This window comes from Microtus oregoni, unplaced genomic scaffold (genome assembly GCF_018167655.1).
Source record: "Microtus oregoni isolate MIOR12 unplaced genomic scaffold, Mior012 000038F_ref0000394, whole genome shotgun sequence".
NCBI classification, from domain to species: Eukaryota; Metazoa; Chordata; class Mammalia; order Rodentia; family Cricetidae; genus Microtus; species Microtus oregoni.
Window position 1 is genome coordinate 10604770 of NW_024543097.1, and position 24730 is coordinate 10629499.

Below are 24730 nucleotides of genomic sequence, written 5' to 3' on the forward strand. Positions count from 1 at the left end.
CACCATGAGTTCAAGATCAGCCTGGACACCTTAGTGAGACCAAGTATAAAAATATAATATGTACAGTAAAAATTGTGTCTCAATTTGAATTACAAGTGCAAATTCAAAGTGGCACAAATCTTTAAGCTCTCAGGCCGAAGCCCAAAGAGATGCTCTTCCAGCAAGGTCGAAACTTCTAAGCCTCCTTGTCTTAGTTAGAATTACTATTGCTGTGAAGAGACACCATGACTATGTCAAGTCTTATGAAGAAAACACTCAACTGAGGGCGGCTCACTTACAGTTTCAGAGGTTCAGTCATTATGATCATAAAAGGGAACATGGCAGTGTGGTGCTAGAGTTGAGAGTAATACATCTTGCAGGCAACAGGAAGCCAATTAACTATCACACTAAGGGAAGCTGAGGAAAAAAAGAGACCTCAAGCCTCATCCTCACAGTGACACACTTCCTCCAACAAGACCACACCTCCTAATAGTGGCACTACCTTTGGGGACCATTTTCTTTCAAACCACCACACTCCTCAAACAGTGCCACCACCTGAAGACCAAATATTCAAATGCTGGAGTCTATAAGGGCATATCATCCAAACCACAGCAGGGGACTTCTCAGTGCTTGACTACTGGGAAATACTCTTGCCTGTACTGCTTGGAAAAGTTTAGGATGACCTCTATCTCTCTAGCACCTCCTGTGTAGGGAACACACCGCAGGGATATGCCATAAGCAGGGCAGTGGACCAAATGAATTCCAAAACAAACAGATCTGAATATCAGTAGACTTTGGCATGTCATCGAGCTCTATGACTCAACAAATTCTTTAACACAAGTCTCAATGTCTTCAGTTGTAAAATGACACCATGATAGCAAATGTCCCATGGTTGTAGATGGAAGGATTAACTGAGATGATAAATGCAAAAATATTTAGCATCCTTCCTGGCATGGAGGAAGTGCCCAATGAGTCCCAGAAGTTAATAGTGTGTCCTTCAAGTTCCTGGAGGTGGTTATATCACAAGGGGACTGTTGCATAGACCCTCGTTTGCCTGAGAGATGATGTCGTCTTTCTATGGATCTTACTATCTCCTTGCTGTGAACATCTGGGAAAACTGGCCTATGACACTGGATTTTGAGGAATCCCACTGGTTTGGTCAATTTCCCTCTCACAGCTGTGGAGCTACAATCTATGAATAAGCACTTAGCCCCTTATATACTGACTGAAGGCATTATTTGTGAACACCATTTTCCTTCTCTTTCTCCTTCTTCTCCTTCTCTCTCCCTCCCCTCTGTCACTCTGTTTCTGTCTCTGTCTCTCTCTTCTCCCCACCTCCTGGGGACTGAACTTGGGGTCTCACATATTCTAGATAAATACTAGATAAAGTCCCACCTCAGCTACTTAACCAAGGAGAAAGTTTCTCTCCTTCTGAAGATTCAGTTTTCCATTTTATAATAAGTGCATAGTTACAATGATCCCCAAACCTGTTCTGGGCCTCTGTCTGCTTCAGAAACCAACACGTGCTTTTGTTTGCCAGCTACCCAAGCAGCACGGAGTTTCGATCTGGACACCGGGAGAGACATCATTGGGGTGAGTGAGTGCCGTGCTAGCCGGGAACAGGGAACTCAGACATTCCTCATCCCTCTTACACTTCCTGGTCATCCTGCAGGGGCTACACTGCCCAATACCTCCTCTCTCTTCCCATCCCATCAAGCTTACATCCAGATCCCCCCACCCCCTGTCTCCCTCCCTCCCTCCCTTCTTTGGTGGCATAGCACCTCCCAGCTCAGCCTGCTTGGGCGCTGGGACCGAACCCAAATCGGGAGGGCAAAGGGGAGGGCAGTAGTTCCTTTGTCTCCATAGCCTGCCTGCAGCAAGCAGGGTGGGCCCTTTGTTTGCGAGCTACCCAGTCAGCACAGAGATCCGATCTGGACACCAGGAAAAACATCACTGGGGAGTGACATCACTGGGAAGGTACATCAGTGGGCAAGAAAAACTGATCCTGTAAGAGAAGATCCATAGGGGAGCATTAGGAGGAAAAGATGCAAAGGCGCCAATGCAAGAATTCACCCAACAATCTGAAAAACAACATGAAACCACCAGAACCCAGCAACCTCACAACAGGAGGACATGAACACCTTAATCAAAAAGAAGTAGAAAAAACTGACTTTATGAAAGTGATAGAGGCTCTTAAACAGCATATAAAACATGCCCTTATAGAAATGGATGAGAAGTATAACAGAAAGTTTGAGGAATTGAGTAAAACAGTGAATGATACCCTAGGAAACCAAGGAAAAACAATAAAACAGATAATGGAAACAGTTAAAGACTTGAAAACTGAAATGGAGGCAAAGAAGAAAACACAAACAGAGGGCCGGCTGGACATGGAAAATCTAGGTAAACGAATAGAGACTACAGAAAAAAGCATAACCAGCAGAATACAAGAGATAGAAGAAAGAATCTCAGAGTCTGATGATAACATAGAGAAAATAAACACACTGATCAAAGAAAACAGCAAGTCCAACAAACTTTCATCACAAAACATTCAGGAAATATGGGACACAATAAAAAGACCAAACCTAAGAATAATAGGAGTAGAAGAAGGAGAAGAAGTGCAGCTCAACGGTCCAGAAAATATACTTAATAAAATTATAGAAGAAAACTTTCCCAACCTGAAGAAAGATGTATCTATGAAGGTTCAAGAAGCATACAGAACACCGAATAGGCTGGATCAAAAAAAAACATCCCCTCGCCATATAATAATCAAAACACAAAGCATACAGAATAAAGAAAGAATATTAAGAGCCGCAAAGGAAAAAGGCCAAGTTACATATAAAGGTAAACCTATCAGACTTACACCTGACTTCTCTATGGAAACCATGAAAGCCAGAAGGTCCTGGATAGATGTACTGCAAAAACTAAGAGACCATGGATGCAAGCCCAGACTACTGTACCCAGCCAAGCTTTTGTTCACTATAAATGGAGAAAACAAAATTTTCCAGGATAAAAACAAATTTAAACAATACGCAGCCACAAATCCAGCCTTACAGAAAGTAATAGAAGGAAAATCACTAACCAAGGAGTCCAACAATGACCACAATAACTCAGACATCTAGAGAACCTTCACCAGCGCAACTCAAAGAAGGGAAACACACAAACCCTACTACTAAAAAAAGTGACCAGAGTTAACAACCACTGGTCATTAATATCATTTAATGTCAATGGGCTCAAATCACCTATAAAAAGGCACAGGCTAAGAGATTGGATACGAAAACAGGATCCAACATTCTGCTGTTTACAAGAAACACACCCCAACCACAAAGACAGGCACCTACTCAGAGTAAAGGGCTGCAAAAAGGCTTATCAAGCAAATGGACCTAAGAAACAAGCAGGTGTGGCCATACTAATTTCTAACAAAGTTGACTTCAAACTTAAATCAATCAGAAGAGATGGAGAGGGACATTTTATACTCATAACAGGAACAATTCATCAGGATGAAGTCTCAATCCTGAATATCTACGCCCCTAATATAAAAGCACCCACGTACGTAAAAGAAACATTACTAAAACTCAAGGCAGCCATCAAACCGCACACACTAATAGTAGGAGACTTCAACACTCCTCTCTCACCAATGGACAGGTCAATCAAACAGAAACCTAACAGAGAAATTAGAGAATTAATGGAGGTAATGAAGCAAATGGACTTAACAGACATCTATAGATTATTCCACCCAAAGAGGAAAGAATATACCTTCTTCTCTGCAGCTCATGGAACCTTCTCGAAAATTGACCACATAATCAGTAGCAAAGCTAACTTACACAGTTACAAAAAATATTAGTAACCACCTGCGTCTTATCAGATCACCATGGATTAAAGTTAGAATTCAACAACAATGCTACCCCCAGAAAGCCTACAAACTCATGGAAACTGAACAGTCAACTACTGAACCACACCTGGGTCAAGGAAGAAATAAAGAAAGAAATTAAAGTCTTCCTTGAATTCAATGAAAATAAAGAAACAACATACTCGAACTTATGGGACACTATGAAAGCAGTCCTAAGAGGAAAGTGCATCGCACTAAGTCCACACTTAAAGAAAACAGAGAAAGCACATATTGGAGACTTAACAGCCCACCTGAAAGCTCTTGAAAAAAAAGAAGCAGATTCACCTAGGAGGAGTAGGAGACTGGAAATAATCAAACTGAGAGCGGAAATCAACAAAATAGAAACAAAGAAAACAATCCAAAGAATCAATGAAACAAAAAGCTGGTTCCTAGAGAAAATCAACAAGATTGATAAACCCCTATCCAAACTAATCAAACGGCAGAGAGAGAATATGCAAATTAATAAGATCAGAAATGAAAAGGGGGACATAACCACAGACACAGAGGAAATTCAGAGAATCATCAGATCTTACTACAAAAGCCTGTATAACACAAAACTGGAAAATGTAAAAGAAATGGACACTTTTTTAGATAAATACCATATACCAAAGTTAAACCAGGACCAGGTGAACAATCTAAACAGACCTGTTCGTCACGAAGAATTAGAAGCTGTTATAAAAAACCTCCCTACCAAAAAAAAGCCCAGGACCAGATGGTTTCAATGCGGAATTCTACCAGAACTTCCAAGAAGAGCTTATACCTATACTCCTTAATGTGTTTCACAATATAGAAACAGAAGAGTCATTGCCAAATTGCTTTTATGAAGCTACAGTCACTCTGATACCAAAACCACACAAAGACGACTCAACCAAGAAAGAGAATTACAGGCTAATCTCACTCATGAACATCGACGCAAAAATTCTCAACAAAATACTGGCAAACCGTATCCAAAAACACATCCGAAAAATTATCCATTATGATCAAGTAGGCTTCATTCCAGAGATGCAGGGCTGGTTCAACATACAAAAATCTATCAATGTAATCCAGCATATAAATAAACTGAAGGAAAATAACCATACGATCATTTCATTAGATGCTGAAAAAGCATTTGACAAAATTCAACATCCATTTATGATAAAACTATTGGAGAGATTAGGGATACAAGGGTCATACCTAAATATAATAAAAGCTATATACAGCAAGCCGACAGCTAACATCAAATTAAATGGAGAGAAACTCAAAGCCATCCCGCTAAACTCAGGAACACGACAAGGCTGTCTACTCTCTCCATACCTCTTCAATATAGTGCTTGAAGTTCTAGCAATAGCAATAAGACAACATAATGGGATCAAGGGGATTCGAATTGGAAAGGAAGAAGTTAAACTTTCGTTATTTGCAGATGATATGATAGTGTACATAAGCGACCCCCAAAACTCCACCAAAGAACTTTTACAGCTGATAAACAGCTTTAGTAATGTGGCAGGATACAAAAAATCAGTCGCCCTCCTATACACAAAGGATATGGAAGCAGAGAGGGAAATCAGAGAAGCTTCACCATTCATGATAACCACAAACAGCATAAAATATCTTGGGGTAACTCTAACCAAGGAAGTGAAAGATCTATTTGACAAGAACTTTAAGGCATTGAAGAAAGAAATTGAAGAGGATACCAGAAAATGGATGGACCTCTCTTGCTCTTGGATTGGGAGGATCAACATAGTAAAAATGGCAATTCTACCAAAGGCAATTTATAGATTCAATGCAATCCCCATCAAGATCCCATCAAAATTCTTCACAGATCTGGAGAGGAAAATAATCAACTTTATATGGAAAAACAAAAAACCCAGGATAGCCAAAACAATCCTATACAATAAAGGATTGTCTGGAGGCATTACCATCCCTGACTTCAAACTCTATTACAGAGCTACAGTAATGAAAACAGTGTGGTACTGGCATAAAAACAGAGAAGTCGACCAATGGAATCGTATAGAAGACCCAGTTTTTAACCCACAAACCTATGAACACCTCATTTTTGATAAAGGAGCTGAAAGCATACAATGGAAGAAAGAAAGCATCTTCAACAAATGGTGCTGGCACAACTGGATGTCAACCTGTAGAAGAATGAAAATAGACCCATATCTATCACCATGCACAAAACTCAAGTCCAAATGGATTAAAGACCTCAATATCAGCCCGAACACACTGAACCTGATAGAAGAGAAAGTGGGAAGTACCCTACAACAGATGGACACAGGAGATCACTTCCTATGTATAACCCCAGCAGCACAGACATTAAGGGCAACATTGAATAAATGGGACCTACTAAAACTGAGAAGCTTCTGTAAAGCAAAGGACACTGTCACTAAGACAAAAAGGCAACCCACTGACTGGGAGAAGATCTTCACCAACCCCGCAACAGACAAAGGTCTGATCTCCAAAATATATAGAGAACTCAAGAAACTAGACTTTAAAATGCTAATTAACCCAATTAAAAAATGGGGCACTGAACTGAACAGAGAATTCTCAACAGAAGAAGTTCAAATGACCAAAAGATACTTAAGGTCATGCTCAACTTCCTTAGCAATCAGGGAAATGCAAATCAAAACAATTTTGAGATATCATCTTACACCTGTCAGAATGGCTAAAATCAAAAACACCAAGGATAGCCTTTGCTGGAGAGGCTGTGGAGGAAGGGGTACCCTCATCCATTGCTGGTGGGAATGCAATCTTGTGCAACCACTGTGGAAATCAGTGTTTCGGTTTCTCAGGAAATTCGGGATCAACCTACCCCTAGACCCAGCAATACCACTCTTGGGAATATACCCCAGAGATGCCCTATTATATGACAAAAGCATTTGTTCAACTATGTTCATAGCAGTATTATTTGTAATAGCCAGAACCTGGAAACAACCTAGATGCCCTTCAATGGAAGAATGGATGAGGAAAGTGTGGAATATATACACATTAGAGTACTACGCTGCATTAAAAAAACAATGACTTCTCGAATTTTGCATGCAAATGGATGGAAATAGAAAACACTATCCTTAGTGAGGTATCCCAGACCCAAAAAGATGAACATGGGATGTACTCACTCATAATTGGTTTCTAGCCATAAATAAGGGTCACGGAGTCTACAATTGGTGAATCTAAAGAAGCTAAGTAAGAAGGTGAACCCAAGGAAAAACATATAGTTATCCTCTTGGCTATGAGAAGTAGACAAAATTGCCGGGGAGAAAATTGGGATCTTGGGGGTTGGGTGTAATGGGGGTAAGGGGAGATGGGGAGAGAGAAGTTAGAAGGGAAGGAGGGGGGGAACTTGGGGAAACAGGAGGATTGGGATAAAGGAAGGTTGGACAGGGGAGCACGGAACCACAATTCTTAGTTAAGGGAGCCACTTTAGGGTTGGCAAGAGACTTGACCCTAGAATGGCTCCCAGGAGCCCATGGTGATGTCCCCAGTTAGTTTCTTGGGCAGCTGAGGATAGGCAACCTGAAATGACCCTATCCTATAGCAATACTGACGAATATCTTGCATACCACCATAGAACCTTCATCTGGTGATGGATGGAGATAGAGACAGAGACCCACACTGGAGCACTGATCTGAGCTCCCAAGGTCCCAATGAGGAGCAGAAGGAGGGAGAAGATGAGCAACGAAGTCGGGACCACGAGGGGCGCACCCACCCACTGAGACAAGGGGGCTGATCTAGTGGGAGCTCACCAAGGCCAGCTGGACTGTGACTGAAAAAGCATGGGATAAAATCGGACTCTCTGAACATGGCAAACAATGAGGGCTGATGAGAAGCCAAGGACAATGGCACGGGGTTTTGACCCTACTTCATGTTCTGGCTTTGTGGGAGCCTAGCCAGTTTGGTTGTTCACCTTCCTAGACGTGAACGGAGGGGGGCGGACCTTGGACTTTCCACAGGGCAGGGAACCTTGACTGCTCTATGGACTGGAAAGGGAGGGGGAGAGGAGTTTGGGGGAGGGGGAGATGGGTGGGAGGAGGAGGAGGGAAATGGGAGGCTGGGAGGAGGCGGATACTTTTTTTTTCCTTTTCTCAATAAAAAAAAAAAGAAAAAAAACAAGAAACCAACACGTGAAATTCAATTTTAATCTCACCCCACCCCAGCAGCCTCCTCTCATCCTCACTGCCAATACAGGTTTGGGGAGCACGCTTTCTAGTTATGACACCAACACTACCTGGCCTGCCTCAAAATATGGCCAGTACTTGCTGTTTTCCATGAAGACAGCCTTTCTTGGTTCATTCTGTGCAAATGGAGGATGCTTCCGGCCTGCTCTGCCACCTTGAAGCCAGGGGGAAGGTGCTGGGCCAATGCTCACCCACTAGACAGTTGTAGAGCATGGCCTCCTCTCCTACGGATGAGCTGTGTCACCACCATGCAGTCATTCCATCATGATAGTTCAAGATAAACCTTTACAAATTTCACTTGAGAAGTCCCCATTATTAGCAATGCAGCATCCCACCTTAATTGAGTTCTGAGAGCTCTCTGTGGGACCTCAGTCAATACTTGCTGAAAATCAAGTGCAGATCTTGTTATGATTCCATGCAAACACTGCATGCCACTCAACCAACCATGCTCCAGGCTCAAGCATGCACCAGGCTCGAGGGAGGGAGCTTAACTTACATGGGATAAAACATTTCCTGATACCTCTGTCAATTGCCAAGACTCGGGCTCCACCAAATGACAGTACTCCACTGTCCCAGCACTCAGAACTAGCAGTCCTGGTGACTAACAGGAATGGAGACCAGCACAAACTTGGCATTCAAGTGATCAAGTAAGCTAACGTGCGAGTGAGTGTGTGTGTTCATAGGTGACTTAACAAATGACTGGGGAGGGGGAAGGAGTGAAGAATAGGGGACTTGGACTCATAAAATCAGGGTTCTGATTCTGCTTTTCTATTCACAGACCCCCTTTCTGGCTCATGATCTGCACCTCCATTTTTCTCACTGATAAAATAAAATGGAAATTATACACCGTAAAAATGAAAGGAACTAGGTGGCTGAAGAATGGTTCAATGAGTAAAGTGCTAGCTATATAAGAATGTGGATCCAAGTTCAGATCCCCGGCATCCATGTAAAAACACAAGTGTGGTAGTGTATACCAGTAACTCCAGTACTGGGAGGAGGCAGAGACAAGAGGATCCTATGGCAGCACTGGCCAGCCAGCTAGCCAGTCAGTGAGCTCCAGGTACAATGGGAGACTCTACCTCAAAAAAAAATAAAATAAAATAAAATGATGGAGAGTGATAGAGAAGATACCCCAACATCACATCTGGCCTTGCACACAGACCCTCACACTGATGCAAACACACATGCACACATACACACACATACCACAACCCACACACAAAATAATTAAAGGAATAATCCCTTGTCATGTGAGGGTGTGTAGCACAGTGCCTGGTCTATAAATTCTCATTACAATAAACAACCATCCCATAATAATTTCAAAGTCTCATATCACAAAATCAAAATTAAGAATCTAAAACTTAAGGGACCAGGTATGGTGGCGCATGTGCTTGAATGGCAGAGGCAGGGAATCAAGAATTCAAGTGCATCTTCAGCTACGTAGTGAATTCCAGGCCAGACTAGACAACACCAGCCCCTGTCTCACAATGCCGGGGAGGAGGATTAGATAGAAGAGAGTCACCCACCTGCACTGATCATTTTAAAGTGGACAAAAAGCCTGCCTGTGGTTAAACTAAATTGGTTAGAGCACTTGCTACTCAATCTTGACAACTGGAGTTTCTATCCACAGAATCCCTTTTAAATGCTGGGTAGGCATGGCAATGCATCTATAATCCCAGCTGCAGAAGGCAGACGTAGGTCTCCAGAGAAACTGGCTCACAAGTCTAGACACATCAGCAAGTTCTTGGTTTGATTAAAAGACCTTGCCTCAATGAACAAGGTTGGAGGAGAAATCCATCCACAATAGTTCATGACATTAACTCCTGACCTCCATTTGCGCACACACACACACACACACACACACACACACACACAACTTTGGGGGGACATTTTAAAAGACACATTCAAAGAAAAAATTCAAAACATATTCCCTATGTTAAGACAAATGCATGGAGCAGCTAAAACATTAGCACAAATGTGTTTCATAAAAATCTGACATGCGGAAATCACAACACACAGATACCTCCCACCCGATCAACTTACTAAAACTCATTTATTTCACATTTCCTAATTTCTTGCTATTTTTTCCTTTCTGCCACTTTCTTCTCCACTCCACTTCTTTTTCTTTTCATTTATTTGAGCTTGCTTCTTTTCCCTTCCTGCTCCTTTAAGTCATTCATTTGCTGTTTGCTACATGATTATTAACTCCATCACATAGTCCTCAGTATTCTGGTTTGTAGTCATGGCGATACTCGATGATTACTAATCAAGTATGTGGGGGAGGGTGTGAATGTGTATATAATGTATGTGTACATTTATGTGTGCCCTTGCATGGATGCACACAGAGGTCAGAGGAAGGTGCTGAGTATTCCTCCTCTATCACTTTCTGCTCATTCTTTGGAGGCAGAGTCTCTCCCCGAATATGAAGCTTGTGTTTTGGATTTCGACTAGGCTGGGAGCCAGCAGGCCACCAGTCCTCAACACTAGAGGAAGATGCATTTGTGAGACAACACCTTGCTTGTAAGGAAGATTCTGGGATTTGAATTCAGCACATCATGCCTGGGCAGCGAGCACTCTTAACCACTGAGCCATCTCCCTCTAATCGAATTTAAATGTGTTTTGTATCTTCAACAATTTGATATTGTTATTAACATAACTATTTTCACATCACTGAGTAGTACTGGGGATTTAGCTCTCAAGAACAGGCTGCTGTTCAGTGGAGGATCCTCAAGTAAAACAGAAGAGATAACATCTTTTTTTCCTAATGCACAAATTATACTATAGAAATCAAAGAACTATGAAAACAGAAAAGCTATTATCATCTCCCAAAGAGTGTAACTTTCTAATGCTGTATTGAAAGATACTGCACTAAAATGTGAGGTAAAGATTTCAAACATTTAAACAGTAAAAGTAGTGACTGTCATAAACAATGAGACTAACTCAATCCAGAACCTGAAGAGGAAAGTCAGCTACATGGATGAGAAAATCAATTCTACCGATGAAAGTCACAAAGAAGGAGGAAAAGCTCTGGAGAAAAACTGAAAATCTGAAAGAAAGATAAATAGAAACTTTGGAATGAAAACGTCGATGAGGATCAAATATATACACAGCAGAAATAGGCTCAGCCAAGCAAAAGAAGAAATATCAGGAAATAGAGGACAAGGTCAAAGAACTATCACACCCAAGTGTGAACCAGGAAAAAAACAAAATAAATGAGCGTGACCACGATATCTAAGAACTCAGAAACAGGAATAAGTGACCATGCCAAAGAATCCACGGGATAAGGAAGCTGAGATAAATACTAATGGCATAAAACATTTTCAGTTAAATTCAATTAAATTATACCCCAAAATGTCTTCAAATCCAGACAAAGAAGTGAGCATTCAAACCCAAGAGGCATTTAAAGCCACAAATAGGCACAACATGAGAAGAATCTCTTGGCTATGTATTATAGTTATGTTATGAAGTCAAAACTACAACAACACCACAGACACACACACTAAAAGCTGAGAAAAAAAGCTGGGCCGTGGTGGCGCACGCCTTTAATTCCAGCACTCAGGAAGCAGAGGGAGGCAGATGGCTGTGAGTTTGAGGCCACTCTGGTCTACAAAGTGAGTCCCAGGACAACCAGAGCTATTACACAGAGAAACCCTGTCTAGAAAAAAAAATAGATAGATAGATAGATAGATAGATAGATAGATAGATAGATAGATGATAGATAGATAGATAGATGATAGATAGATAGATAGATAGATAGATAGATAGATAGATGATAGATAGATGATAGATAGATAGATGATAGATAGATAGATGGATAGATAGATAGATAGATAGATAGATAGATAGATAGATAAAAGCTGAAAGAAAGAACACTCATCTACGAAGGCAAACACATTAGAATAACATCAGATCTCTCATCTGCAACTCTAAAAGTCAGAAATGCATGAGATGATTTATCTCAACCCCGGAGAGTAAATAGCTGCCAACCATGATGTCTGGATCCAGCAAAGCTACCGCTTAAGATAGACAATGAAATACAGACATTTCAAGTCAAACACGCACTGTGATACCCAAACAGGAACTATAGGATTCCAAAGCGTGGAGTGCTGTAGGTGGAGGGGAAATTGGGCTGCTCTCAATTATGACAGCAAAAAAAAAAAAAGAAAGAAAGAAAAGAAAAGAAAGAAAGAAAACATTTTAGGTCTGACATGGTGGCACACACCTTTAATCACAGACCTTAGAAAGCAGAGACTGGCAGAGCTCAAAGTCAGCCTGGTCTAAATAGCAAGACCCAATTAGGATTACATAGTGAGACCCTGACAAAAGCAAAAAGACATTCTGTGCTCTAGCCTAGTCCAGTAAGTGTAGCTCTCACCCCTCATCAAAGAAGCATCTCTTTGCAGCAGAGACAGACCACTGCAGAAAGCCACAACTGACCAAAACCAAGGGTACTGACTAGTGGTGACCAGTACCAGATAGGTCTACAACACAACCCTTGCACCCAAGGCTCCAGAAACAGCCCAGGAGAGGAATGGACACATTGTAATAGTCAGAGGACCAGGAAGCCTGCTGGGAGATTGTGCTTTCTAGCTGTGGCAGGGATGCTGTACCCATGAAATCTCAACAACTAAGCTCCCGAAGTAAGACCTGAACAGTTCCAACACCAGTTGACACCCCAACCTAGGGGCTGGTGGCAGAATCTCAAGGGTCCCCACCCTAGATGAAGAACTACAATTAGCAACTGCTGAACAAGAGAGAATTAGAATTTCCCGGGGATGAGCCTCCTTACTGAGTATCCAATGCCAGGTGCTCTCTCTATACATATGGGAGGGAGAGGCAGACATGGGAGGAAAGGAATGAAAATGATATAACTACATTTCAACTAATATTTAAAAAAAATAGATCTGGGTGGTAGTGGCACACACCTTTAATCCCAGTACTTGAGAGGCAGAAGCAGGCAGATCTCTGTGAGTTTGAGGCCACCCTGGTCTACAGAGATAGTTTCAGGACAGCAAGAGTTACACAGAGACAGGTGGTGGGAAAAAAATAAAACTTTAATTTTAAAATAAAAATAAAACAAAATCAATTTAACAAGACAAAAAGAAAAACAAAGGAGAAAGAAAAAGAAATCTGTCATGTACAACCCAATAATCTGCAAATCCATGATAAAGGGGGTGGTGTAGAAAAAAGAACAAACAATAACAAAGCCACACAGGAAACAACCAATCAAAATTACAGGAATCAGTAAATCTCTCTGAATAAAAACTTTAAATGTAAGTGACCTCAACTCACCTGCAAAGAGACACAGACTAGCCAACTATGGGACTTACTCAGCTCTAAAGAAAAATAAAATTATAAAAACTATAATAAAATATGTGCACTGAGGAAAATTATACTGAGCTCACCCAGACCCAGAAAGACAAACACCACATGTTCTCTCTCATGTGTGGATGCTAGCTAGCTTCCAATCTTTAGATGTGCATGTGTCTACCTTGAAATACCCATTGAAGCCAGCAAACTAGAAAGGGGCCATTGGCCATGAGAAAGCCATTAGCCATGAAATAACATGACAAAATTATGTCATTTCCAGGAAAATGGCTAGAGTTAATCATGGAAACTATCATGAAAGGCAAATAAACCAGATTCAGAAAGACAACAGATTGCATATGTAAAATCTATAGCAATTCCAGGAGCTGATACTATAGACTTAACATAAAAAGATTTTACAGAGATGAAGGACTCTGTGGTTATCAACAGAAAGGGTTCCATGAACAGATAGGGGAGTTAGGAATTTCATATATGTGGGACATGCACATGTGGAGCCATAAGATAATTTCAAGCACCACTCTCAGAAATGCGGTCCCCACCTTTAGGGACAGGGTCTCTCGCTGGCCTGGAGTGCACCAGATAGGCTGCACGAGGCAGCCAGGAAGTCCAGGGATCTTCCTGTCCTCACAGGAAGTGTCCTCACTGTCCTTCCCAGTGCTGAGATCAAAAGTTCCTCCTACAGTGCTCAGTCGTTCTGCGTGAGCCCTGGAAATTTGCTAAAGTTGGGTCCTCATGCTTACAAAGTAAAACCAGTATGTGAGTCATCCCTCCACCCCCGACAACTGTTAGCCTTTCTTCATGACTTAGTTCTCCTTTATTTGAAGTTTGTCGTAAGTTTATTTCATTTTTACAAAAACAATAGAAAAAATTTCTGAAAGTCATGTCAAAATATTAAGCAAATCATTTCTGGAGGTGAAAATACTGATGTTTGGGGGAAATTTTTTGTTTCTTATAATTTCTTATACCATGAGCTTCCAAAATATGTAAGAATTATAATTGTTTTAAAAATGAAAATAAAATCTTGGGTTTTCAGTTTGGCAGAGGGAAGTCAATAAGCTTTAATCATCAAGTAGAACAGAAAAGGGAGCAGAGAGGGGAGAAAAAACATGTAAAGCTAACATAAATAAATCAAAAAAGTAAGCAGCAAATCTTATGATGATATTTGTAATAAATATGAACTGATTTAAGTTACAAAGCAGAAGATAGAGTCCAACAGATTGGATTTGTCTGGGTCTAAAGATTTGTTGCTCAGTACAAGACGTACATGGTAATCTAACCATCCCGGAGGCTGACGAGGGCCCTGGGAGCGATAGTGCCTGCACAGCCATAGCAGCCCAGATAGCAGGAGCATGCAAGCAGAAGAGGACAGCAATTCCGGGAGCAGATTCTATCGGACTTAGTGCAGAAAGCATTTACAGAGATAAAGGACTCTGTGATTATAAACGGAAGAGACTCCGAGAGCAGATATGAGAGCTGGGGATTTTATGCACCTCATTGCAACCGAGCTCAAAAATAAATGAAGCAAAACTGACAGAATTCCAAGAAGAAACTGATAAATTTATGATCAGCGTGGGAAAGTCGAACCCATTCTTTCTGAAATTGTTACTGCAGGAAAAAAAATTACTTATGATAGAGAAATCTGTACGACCCAGTAGCAAACTGGATCTAACAGATATGTAGAGAATTGTGCCCGTGGGCACTGAGAGATATGCATTCTTTCCAGCAAAATAAGGAAGACTTACAAATAAATAGCCTTGTAGGCAGTTATGACAGAAGCCCAACAAGTTCCAACACTCCTGGCCTCCAGGTAGCAAGCACATGCAGGCCCCAATGCAGTTAAACCAGAAACAGAAAAACTAGGACATTATAATGCTTTTAAATTAAATAATCATACTAAAAACATAAACAGAGTTGAAGACGTGACATGGCGGTAGAGCTCACCCAGCATGCTCTGGGTTTCATCCTTACAATCCACAATAAACAAATGCATAAATAAATAAAATAAAATCATTAACGACAGAAATGTTAATAGTCGGGACTAAAGGTGTGATTAGTTGTCGAATAAAGTAAATATAGTTCCCAATACATTTATTAGCATAAAACAACAGAAGAAATCCTTGGGTAGCAGAGGCAGAAGGATCAGCACTTCAAGACCATCTACAGAGTGAGTTCAAGGTCAGCCTGGACTAACAAGACCCTGTCTGAAATACATTTGTACAATAGAAGCGATGAACATGAATAGTTACACTACTACTCAAGAAAGCCAAACTCCAAAGTCTCAAAGGAAGAAATGCTGTCAGGAAGGATTAGAATATAAGTGTTTTATCAGGAGGGAATGAGAGCAGAAATCTGTCTGGAAGGAGCTGGGATATTGGGTTCTCACTAGCCTGTTACTGACTCCCTGGTGCAGGAAGAGTGGCAAGTCCAGGCGCACCTAGCTATATCCCAGCAGTCGCTCCACGGCCTACATCTCTGAAGATTTCACATGCGATCTTGAAGTACAAGCTGGGAGGTGTGTGCTCATGGCACAGACAGAATGCAAGGTCTTCCTGAATGGCCACCTGAGAGGGTCAGTCTTGATGGCCAGCTTAATTGGCTTGAGAGGCAGCAAGATTGGTGAAGTTCCAATCCTCCTGCCTCTCTTTCCTGAGTGCTGGGATTCTTCTATTTTTATGTTAATAAATTCATCCAGAACTCAATTCAAGAGATACTTGAATCATGGGCCCTCTGTCCTAATAAATAGGTTGATCCACTGATGAATTCAAAATTGAAGCCTCCTAGGAGGTGACTGAACTATAAAAGATGAGGCCTGATTGGTGGCATGTTTTCTGAGGCTCCTTTCGCTCCCTATCTGCTATGGTTGCCAAGGCTTCTGTCCATCCCGTCCTCCCAAACATGATGAACAGAAACCTTGGCAACAACCAACTCAAACAAACATCTACTCCTTTTAACTTGTTTGTGGGATGTTTTGCTTCTATTACACAAAAATCTAACATAAGCATCAGCAGTGCTTACTGAAGCATTTTATACAGAATGAAAGCAAATACCGTTATCAAGAGAAATATTTAATGCATTGAAGAGTCACTTATTTCAAAAGAATGCCCAAGTAGATATATCTGTAGCAGAAACAGAAGAATTATGTAACAACTGTGCCAGTATTCTGTTGATGAGCATAATGATGAAAAATAACTTAGGAAAAAAATGGGCTTTATTTCAGCTTACATGTCCAGGTCACGGTCTATCGTCGAGGAAGGTCAGGGCAGGCGCTGAATCAGAAACCATAAAAGGCCTCTGCTTACTAGCTTGTCCACTGGCTCATGCTCAGTTAGCTTTCTTACACAGTCCAGATCCACCTGTCCAGGGATGGTGCTACCCACAGTGGACCAGGCCCTCCTAAGTTAATTACCAATCAAGAAAATGCCCCACAGATTTGGACACAGGCTAATCTTATGGGGGCAGTTCTTCAACTGAAATTCTTTCTTCCCAGGTGACGCTAGGTTGTATCAAGTTGACAAAACAAAAACAGGACAACAGTCATTTGGTAAACAACTGAAATTCTTTCTTCCCAGGTGACGCTAGGTTGTAGCAAGTTGTCAAAACAAAAACAAAAACAGGACAACAGTCATTTGGAAAGGCAGTATCTGGGTGATTAAGACTAAGACCAAAAGAGGGTTTCTCCAAATGATAACAACTACAAACATACGGACAGACTATAAAAAGCAATGACCTAAAAGTAAGTAACAACTCCATAGAGACTTCTCAGAAAAGACTCAATAACCTAGTGTCACAGACCTATAGAAAATGAAGGCAAAGTTGTCATCAGTTAAAAACCTCTGGGCAGAAGGTGGAGTGAGGACTGAGTCCACGGTGGCAGTTCTTCATGGCCCAAGACCTTTTTCCACCTCTTGTATGTATGTATGTATGTATGCGTGTGTGTGCTTGTGTGCGTGTGTTTGTGTATGTGTGTAAACAAAAAAAAACATATAATCTACAACAGAAAAGGCAAACTAGCCATCAAAATCAAAAACACATAGAGCAGGTAAGGATGGGCACTCGCTGTTTCAGGGGGTGACCTGAAGGCTTCAGCCGGCCCACAGTGAGATGACTGAAGTAAAAGGAGAAAAGAGAAGGGGAAAGAGAAAGAGAGGAGAGGTGGAATGACATAAAAAGATAGGTTCCTGGTAAGAGTATGGGTGAGGGCTTTATTTTACCTGTATTGGTTACTTTTGACTTACTTTATAGCAAAAAAATAATAATTTAAAGAAAGAGTGAATGAGAGAAGGAATGAAAAAGGGAGGTACAGTCCAAATAGAAGTTCTCTGAGTTGACAGCATCTGTCTCAAGGAGGCACTGTGGAGGGATTTATTCTCTTATTTACTTTTCCCACATATTTTCTAAATTATTCCTGGTAAACATGTATGACATTTATAAGCTGAACAAAAGCAGTAAATACTTATTTTTAAAGCCCCTTGCTAAGCAGCTGTGATTTAGAAGCCTGCACTGTGGAAAACACACTGATATTTAGACACCCTGGCTGGCCTGGAGTGAGCACCGCATCCAAGACAGGTTTCTGGGGACGCTGATAAGGGAGGGAGAGGATTTTAATTTCGCTGTCAGTGCCACCACCCCAGGCCTTAGAGGTGAAGACTCCAGGTTTGGTTCCTCTGCTGCCTCCCTGGGGACAGAGCTGCAGCCACAGATAAAGGCCAACAGTGTTTTTACTAAGCTCTCATCCCGCCCCGTGCCCACGAAGATGAAGGTATCCCTTTAGGTGCCCAAGATAAGGGCAGAGTCCAAATGAGTAAGAAGAAGGCATGGGGACATGGGAGGAGAGAGGAGCCACCCCAACCCTGGCGTGTGTTGGCTGAGAATCAGGAACTTCAACACAACTGACAAGGTCAGAATCACTGTGGAGTTGACCTGTGGAGACACTGCTCCATTTTCTGAGGGAGATCTCAAACGGTGCCCTTTCACACCCAGACACAGAAAGACACACACGGTATGTACTCACTCATAAGTGGATATTAGACATAAAGGAAAAGATAACCAGCCTACAGTCTACAACCCCAGAGAAGACAGGAAACGAAGAGAACCCTAATGGAAATATACACAGATTCCCATGCCCAGAGAAGGGGCAATAGGCAAGATCTCCTTAGTAAATTGGCAGCATAGGGGGAGGGGGGTTGGAATGGGAGTAGAAAGGGAGAAGGGGAGCAGGAAGGGAAACATAAAGGGTTGAAAAGGTCGAGTTGGTAAAGGACAGAGAGGGGGAGCAAGCAAAAAGATACCTTGAAAGAGACTAGGCACTAGGGAAACTCCCAGGAAACCACAAGGATGACCCCAGGTAAGAATCTAAGCAATAATGGAGAAGGTACCTAAACTGTCCTTCCCCTTTAATCAGATTGATGACTACCATAATTGTCATCATAGAACCAGTAGCTGATGGAAGCAGATACAGAGATCCACAGATAAGCACTGGGCCAAACTCCTGGAGTCCAGCATAGAGAGGGAGGAGTGATATTATAAGCAAAGGAGCCAAGACCATGATGGGGAAACCCACAAAAACAGCTGACTCAAGCTAGTGGGAGCTCACTGACCCTGGACTGACAGCTGGGGAACCTGCATAGGACCAAACTAGGCCCTCTGAATGTGGGTGACAGTTGGGTGTCTTGGGCAGTTTGTGGGGCCACTAGTAGTGGAACCAATATTTTATCCCTAGAGCATGACCTGTCTTTTTGGAGCCCATTCCCTATGGAGGGATACTTTGCTCAGCCTTGATACAATGGGGAGGACCTTGGTCCTGCCTCAAATGATGTGACAGACTTTGTGGACTCCCATGGGAAGTTTCACCCTCTCTGAGGAGTAGTTTGGGGGGAGGGGAAGATGGGAGAGAGAGGGAATTAGGATTGGTATGTAAAATATTTTTTTTAAAGAATTTGTGCCTGCAAAGTCTGATTGACTGCTTAGAATCTCAGTCCTGGGGGAGACTGGGATGGTGCAGATCCAAAGGCTAGTTACCTTATCTAGGGCTAGTTCTAGCCTCCCAGAACAGCCACTCCTTGCTCCTCTCTGTCTCAGCTAGCATCCTGTGAGGGACAGATAAGACATTGTGGTGAAGAGCCCAGAATATAAAATTGTAAATCCACACACATTTTGGGAAAAATAAAGCTGACAGCCACTGTTAACCTTTAACAACCACTTTCTGCCTTAAGAGCAGACATCCTGGCAGCCACTGTGTACAAAGGTAAACTTCTAACAGTTGTCTCCTGTCTCCCAGCTAGAGAATTTTCAGTTAGGCAGATTACGGTGGACACAGGTTAGCTTCCAACTATTGCCTCTATGGGATTCCCTGTGTTGTGTTTTCTTATTTTTTCACTATCCCCCTACAGGACTCTACTCTCTGCCTTGTGTTCTTTTAGTAACAGCCAAAAGTAGTGTGTCAGCCACAGATTTTTGCAAATATCCTAAGTTAGCATCATATAATTAAAAGTTGTAAAACTTAAAATGTAACATGACATTAAGCCTGACCTCAAGATTGTAAAAGCTCTTTGACCCACCTCTGGTGATTGATTTTACTGTAAGGAGAGGCTCAAACCTGCCTCCATTGTCACAGTATCAAAAACCCCAACTCTGACGTGTGGCCCCAGTAAACTGGAAGTGTTTTGTACCCCGCAGTGATTGGAATAAAGTTTGCTTCTGGTTTCTAGACTTCGGTGGCTTGTTCCTCATTATTTTGCATGGGCCTGGTACCCAACATTAGAATCTATTAACTTGGCAGAATATTAGCGTCCTCCAATCCCAAAGCTCAGACAGCATCTTGTGGCTATAGAAAAGCTTCCCCATCTCACCGCACCTGCTTCTCCAAGGTAGCCACCATGTTTTTAACTTGACTTGCCTTCATTTATGACTTTCTTTGTTCTGTAAAACTATAAAACTTGTGAGATTGCTTCCACATTTGAACATGGAATTAGGGGTAACCTAAATCTATGCTCCTGGGCCACAGTCACTCAAAAAGGCTCTAAATTAAACTCTCTTCTTTCCTTTAAGATGAGAGTTGTGATTTTTGCCCCATCACTGGGGGTTGAGGACATGGCTCAGCTTCAGGGCATTTGTCTGGGCTCTACCAGTGCCTGGCTGCAGTGTGGTGCATAGTGCTTCTCTGGAATTCACCAGAGAGGAGCTGGGGTCCTGGCTCAGTGCAGAATGCTTGGAAACACAGGGTTCCAGTTCCATTCCCCCCACAGCCAAAGAAAGGAAAATTTAATGCTGACAACCGATGTTCTAGAAGGCCTGGAACTCTTGACAGTCTGTGTCTTCACAGCTGGAGAGACTGGGGCCTCAGAGGAGTTGATCAGCTTGGAACCAGACACCCAGCTACTCAAGAGGAGGAGTCACTGCACTGAGAGACCACCTGAGGCAGTCCTATCTGAAATCGCAAGCCCACAGAGAGAAGCAAGCAGCTCTGAAAGTTGAGGCCTGGTGGGGCCTCTTATACAAGGAAGATGCTCAGCACCCTGTCTTTTGAAAGGGTCCTCCAGTCCCACTCATCAGATGAGGGTTGTGTAAGAAAAGCTGCAGGATTCCTTATGCAGCCCCCCATCCTCCCACCTCCCACTTCTGGGGCTTAATTATGGGTACTTAAGGTTGCACAGAAGTTGAAGGACTTTGAAAGACCAAAATGAACCAGCAGCGAAAGGCCCTGCTTTCTTCCGCTCGCCCTCCTGATTGCTCCTAGCTCTGTTTCCAGGAAAGGATGTGTAGGAGCCAGCTCCACACTTGTCATATTTTATACCATCAGGGAAACACACACACTTCTCTGAGCAGCAGGGGCCTCTTGAGATCTAGGCAGGAGGCAGCCCCAGGGCAGCTATTCCAGCAAATGGGAAAAGGCTCCAGGAAACCCTGTGGATCTCTGAACACAAACAAAACTGAGATGCTCCCAAAAGGAAAGTGGGGAGTTTCTGGCCAGCATTCCAAGCACCCCTAGACTGGCCCTAAACCCTTAGCCCAGCCCCATACAGACCAATTTCATCTTCAGTTCTATTGGACAGTTTTTAAAAAGCTGAAATTCCTTGTTGTTGTTGTTGTTATCATCATTATTATTATTCACAACACACAGACACACATACATACACACTTAAATCCTTTCACAGTTGCAACTATTTGTGGTTTAAGCATTCCCTGGATAAGAATAAACATGTTTGCAGGTGCTGCTAGACCTCAGGGATGCCATTTGGTCCCTGAGCTGCCTGGATGTCTGAGTGCTGAAATCAAGCAATCACAGCTATAACAACAACACACGATGACTCGTTTGTCATATCCTTTCTGCAAGGCAGACACTTGTGATAAAGCCAAAACCGTTGGCTTGCACCTCCTTGAGACTACCAAGATGTATGATGAGGTACTTGGGGCTCTCCTGGCTTAGTCTGAAGGTCAGCAGCCACTGGGGAATGAGTGAAAAGCTTCAGGAGGGGGAGGTCAAGGGGGACACAGAGAAGGATGACTGGGGAGTACTCACTATTGCCACAGACAGAGAGGCAGCAGCGTGCTGGGGGTCTCTAAGGAGAGTTTAGGCCCTAGAGCCAGAGACAGATGGGTAACACAGTAGCATCCTGGAGAGAAGCCTTGAGTCTGGTTTTATACCTTTAGAGAGTAGGGAAGATTTCACAGCACAAGCCTGAAGCCAAGCTCTCTGATTCCAGGCAAGAGTACAGAATGCATGGCCACCAGCACCCATTTGGTGTAAAGTCACTTCTCACTTGAGATATTCTAGAATCTGGGAGTCTGTCAGCTAGGGACTCACAGACAATGTCTCGGTAGGGTGCCTGTTGGATAGTGTGGCCTTAGCAGAAGCTGAATTCTAACATTATATTCTTACAATGGAACTGTCCTCTTGGATGCAGACAGCAGCCCACCCCGAAAGGCTGCCCAGACTCCCATGTAAGTCACATGGTTTTCTTGGAAGGACAGAGGAGGCAGTTTCTAAAGTGGAGTTTAGACTAATGTGTGTGTGTCAGTGGGGGTGGGGATAGCACCTAGAAGCAGGAAAGTGTGGACAAAGCCTCTCTGTGGAGAAAGCTCCCCCATGAGCTTTGAAAGGACAGTTCTGACAGGCACTCAGCATGCCACTTCAAAAGGTCCTAGCAAGACTGAGCTCACATCTCAACGGTTGAGTCTGTTGTGGTTTGAAGTGCTGAAAATGGAACCTAAAGTATTGCACACGTTGGGTAGGTGCTGAGCCACTGAGCCACACCCTCATCCCCCTCACTGGTAAACTCTAGCCAAGCATTCTACCACTGAGCCACACACCGAGGTCCTCACTTGTAGATTCTAGGCAGGCAGTTTCTGGTTGGGGACTCAAAGAGGAGTAAACCCTTCCTAAGTCCCCAACAGGGTCCTGTCAACAAAGCACCTAAGAGATGAAAGAGCTCTTTGTGGACACACACACACACTTATACACACATACAAACACACACACACAGAGGGAGGGAGGGAGGGAGGGAGAGAGAGAGAGAGAGAGAGAGAGAGAGAGAGGAGAGAGAGAGAGAGAGAGAGAGAGAGAGAGAGAGAGAGAGAGAGGAGATCTCAGTGTCCCAGAGGATTCTGGATACCTAGGCTCTCGATCTGAGATCAGGCGTGTGTGTCTTGTCACTCTCACAGATAACACAGTGGAGGTCAGGACCTCTGATCCCTCTTCACCGTCCTTCCCAGGACTTGGCTATAGCATCAGCTATGTCACCCTCTGTGGCCCTGGGTCTCAGCTTCATGATCCCAACAATGGCCAGGGCATTGCTTAAGTTCTTCCTGGGTAACAGGCCTTTTCTGTACCACAGCAACCCAGTGGTAGGTTATAAACTGGTTTAGTCCCTACAAAAATCAACATGGCGACGTCTTTAAAAAAAAAAAAAGCAGAATTTCAGATGACCCTGCTGAACCACAGAGATTCCTTTCAAGGTGGCAAGTGACTTCCAGTCTCCCCACAGTAGAGACCCACCAAAAGACAGCCACAGGCTACCACCCTCAGGATCCAAAGTTTAGCCACCAACCTCAATCAGGAGGAAACTGGCCCACTTGCACTCTGCCCCGGTCATCCAGAACTATCCACGATAACCAAGATGCCTGGCTGTCCATCAGCAGATGGGTGGAGGAAGACAGTGAGGTGTGTGCACACTATGGAATTTTATCTATCATAAAGAACCAGAGACCATCATGGTAAGTGAAATAAGCCAGACTCGGACAAATACTGAATGGTTTATCTCACTGTGGAACCTATATTTAAAGGGTGGGGAGGGAGAGCACAAAGTAGAAGAGGGACTACTTGGAAAAAGGGAAAGAGCCAGAGAAAGTGTGATGGGGGATGACTATGATTGAAGTGAATGATATACATTATGAAATACCATAATGGGGGCAATAGAGATATAGACAGAGAGTAGGCGGAGTCAAGGAGATGCCATGTAGCTGCCAAAAGAGACAGACACCAGAGAACCTTACTAGAAAACCACAACTCTCGTGGTAATACATAGATTAATAAAAATGGGTTGATTTAAGATGTAAGAGTTAGTTAATAAGAGTCTAAGCTATTGGCCAAGCAGTGTTTTAATTTAGTTTCTGTGTAATTATTTGGTTCAGGGCAGCCAGTCTATGCCTAAAGGGGTCTCAGTGATTAAGAGCCCTTACTGCTTATGCAGAAGACTCAGGGTCAGCTCCGATCACTCACGTGGGAACACATGGATGTCTTCTGGTCCAGGGAATCTGATGCCCTCTTCTGGTCTCTGGGAGTACTGCACATATGCGATACTCATGCATATATGAAGGCAAAGCATTAATACACATAAAATAAAAATAAATCTTTTTAAAATGAAAATGTCATCATGGAACCCATTATTTTATACAATGAGTATCTGCTAATTTAAACCAGATTTTAGGAATGGAGAAATGGCTCAAAGATTAAGAGCACTGGCTGCTCTTCCCAAGGACCTGGGTTTCATTCTTAGCACCCACTTAATTGTTCAAAACATCTATAATTCTAGCTACAAAATATCTAATACACTTTTCTGTCCTCACCCAGCACATACAGGGATACACATATCTAATAGGGAAATCAGAGTCTGCAACCTGGGACTTCTCCAGGTAAGGGCTGAAAGGGTGTGCTGAAGTCACCCTGGCCTTCACTGCAGGGTTCAACTCCCAGCTGGGCTAGCCCTGCTCTTCTCTACCCCATTTCACAAGGGACAGCCCCAAGGAAAATAACAGCTGCCTCCATATGAGTGGGAGATAGTCTGATTTATTTCCAGGGTTGGTGAGGGTCTTGGAGGTGAAGTAAAGACTTCCCAGAGGAGAGCAGGGGAAATGATTAACCATCAGGGCCTTCCACAGACTGAGCTCC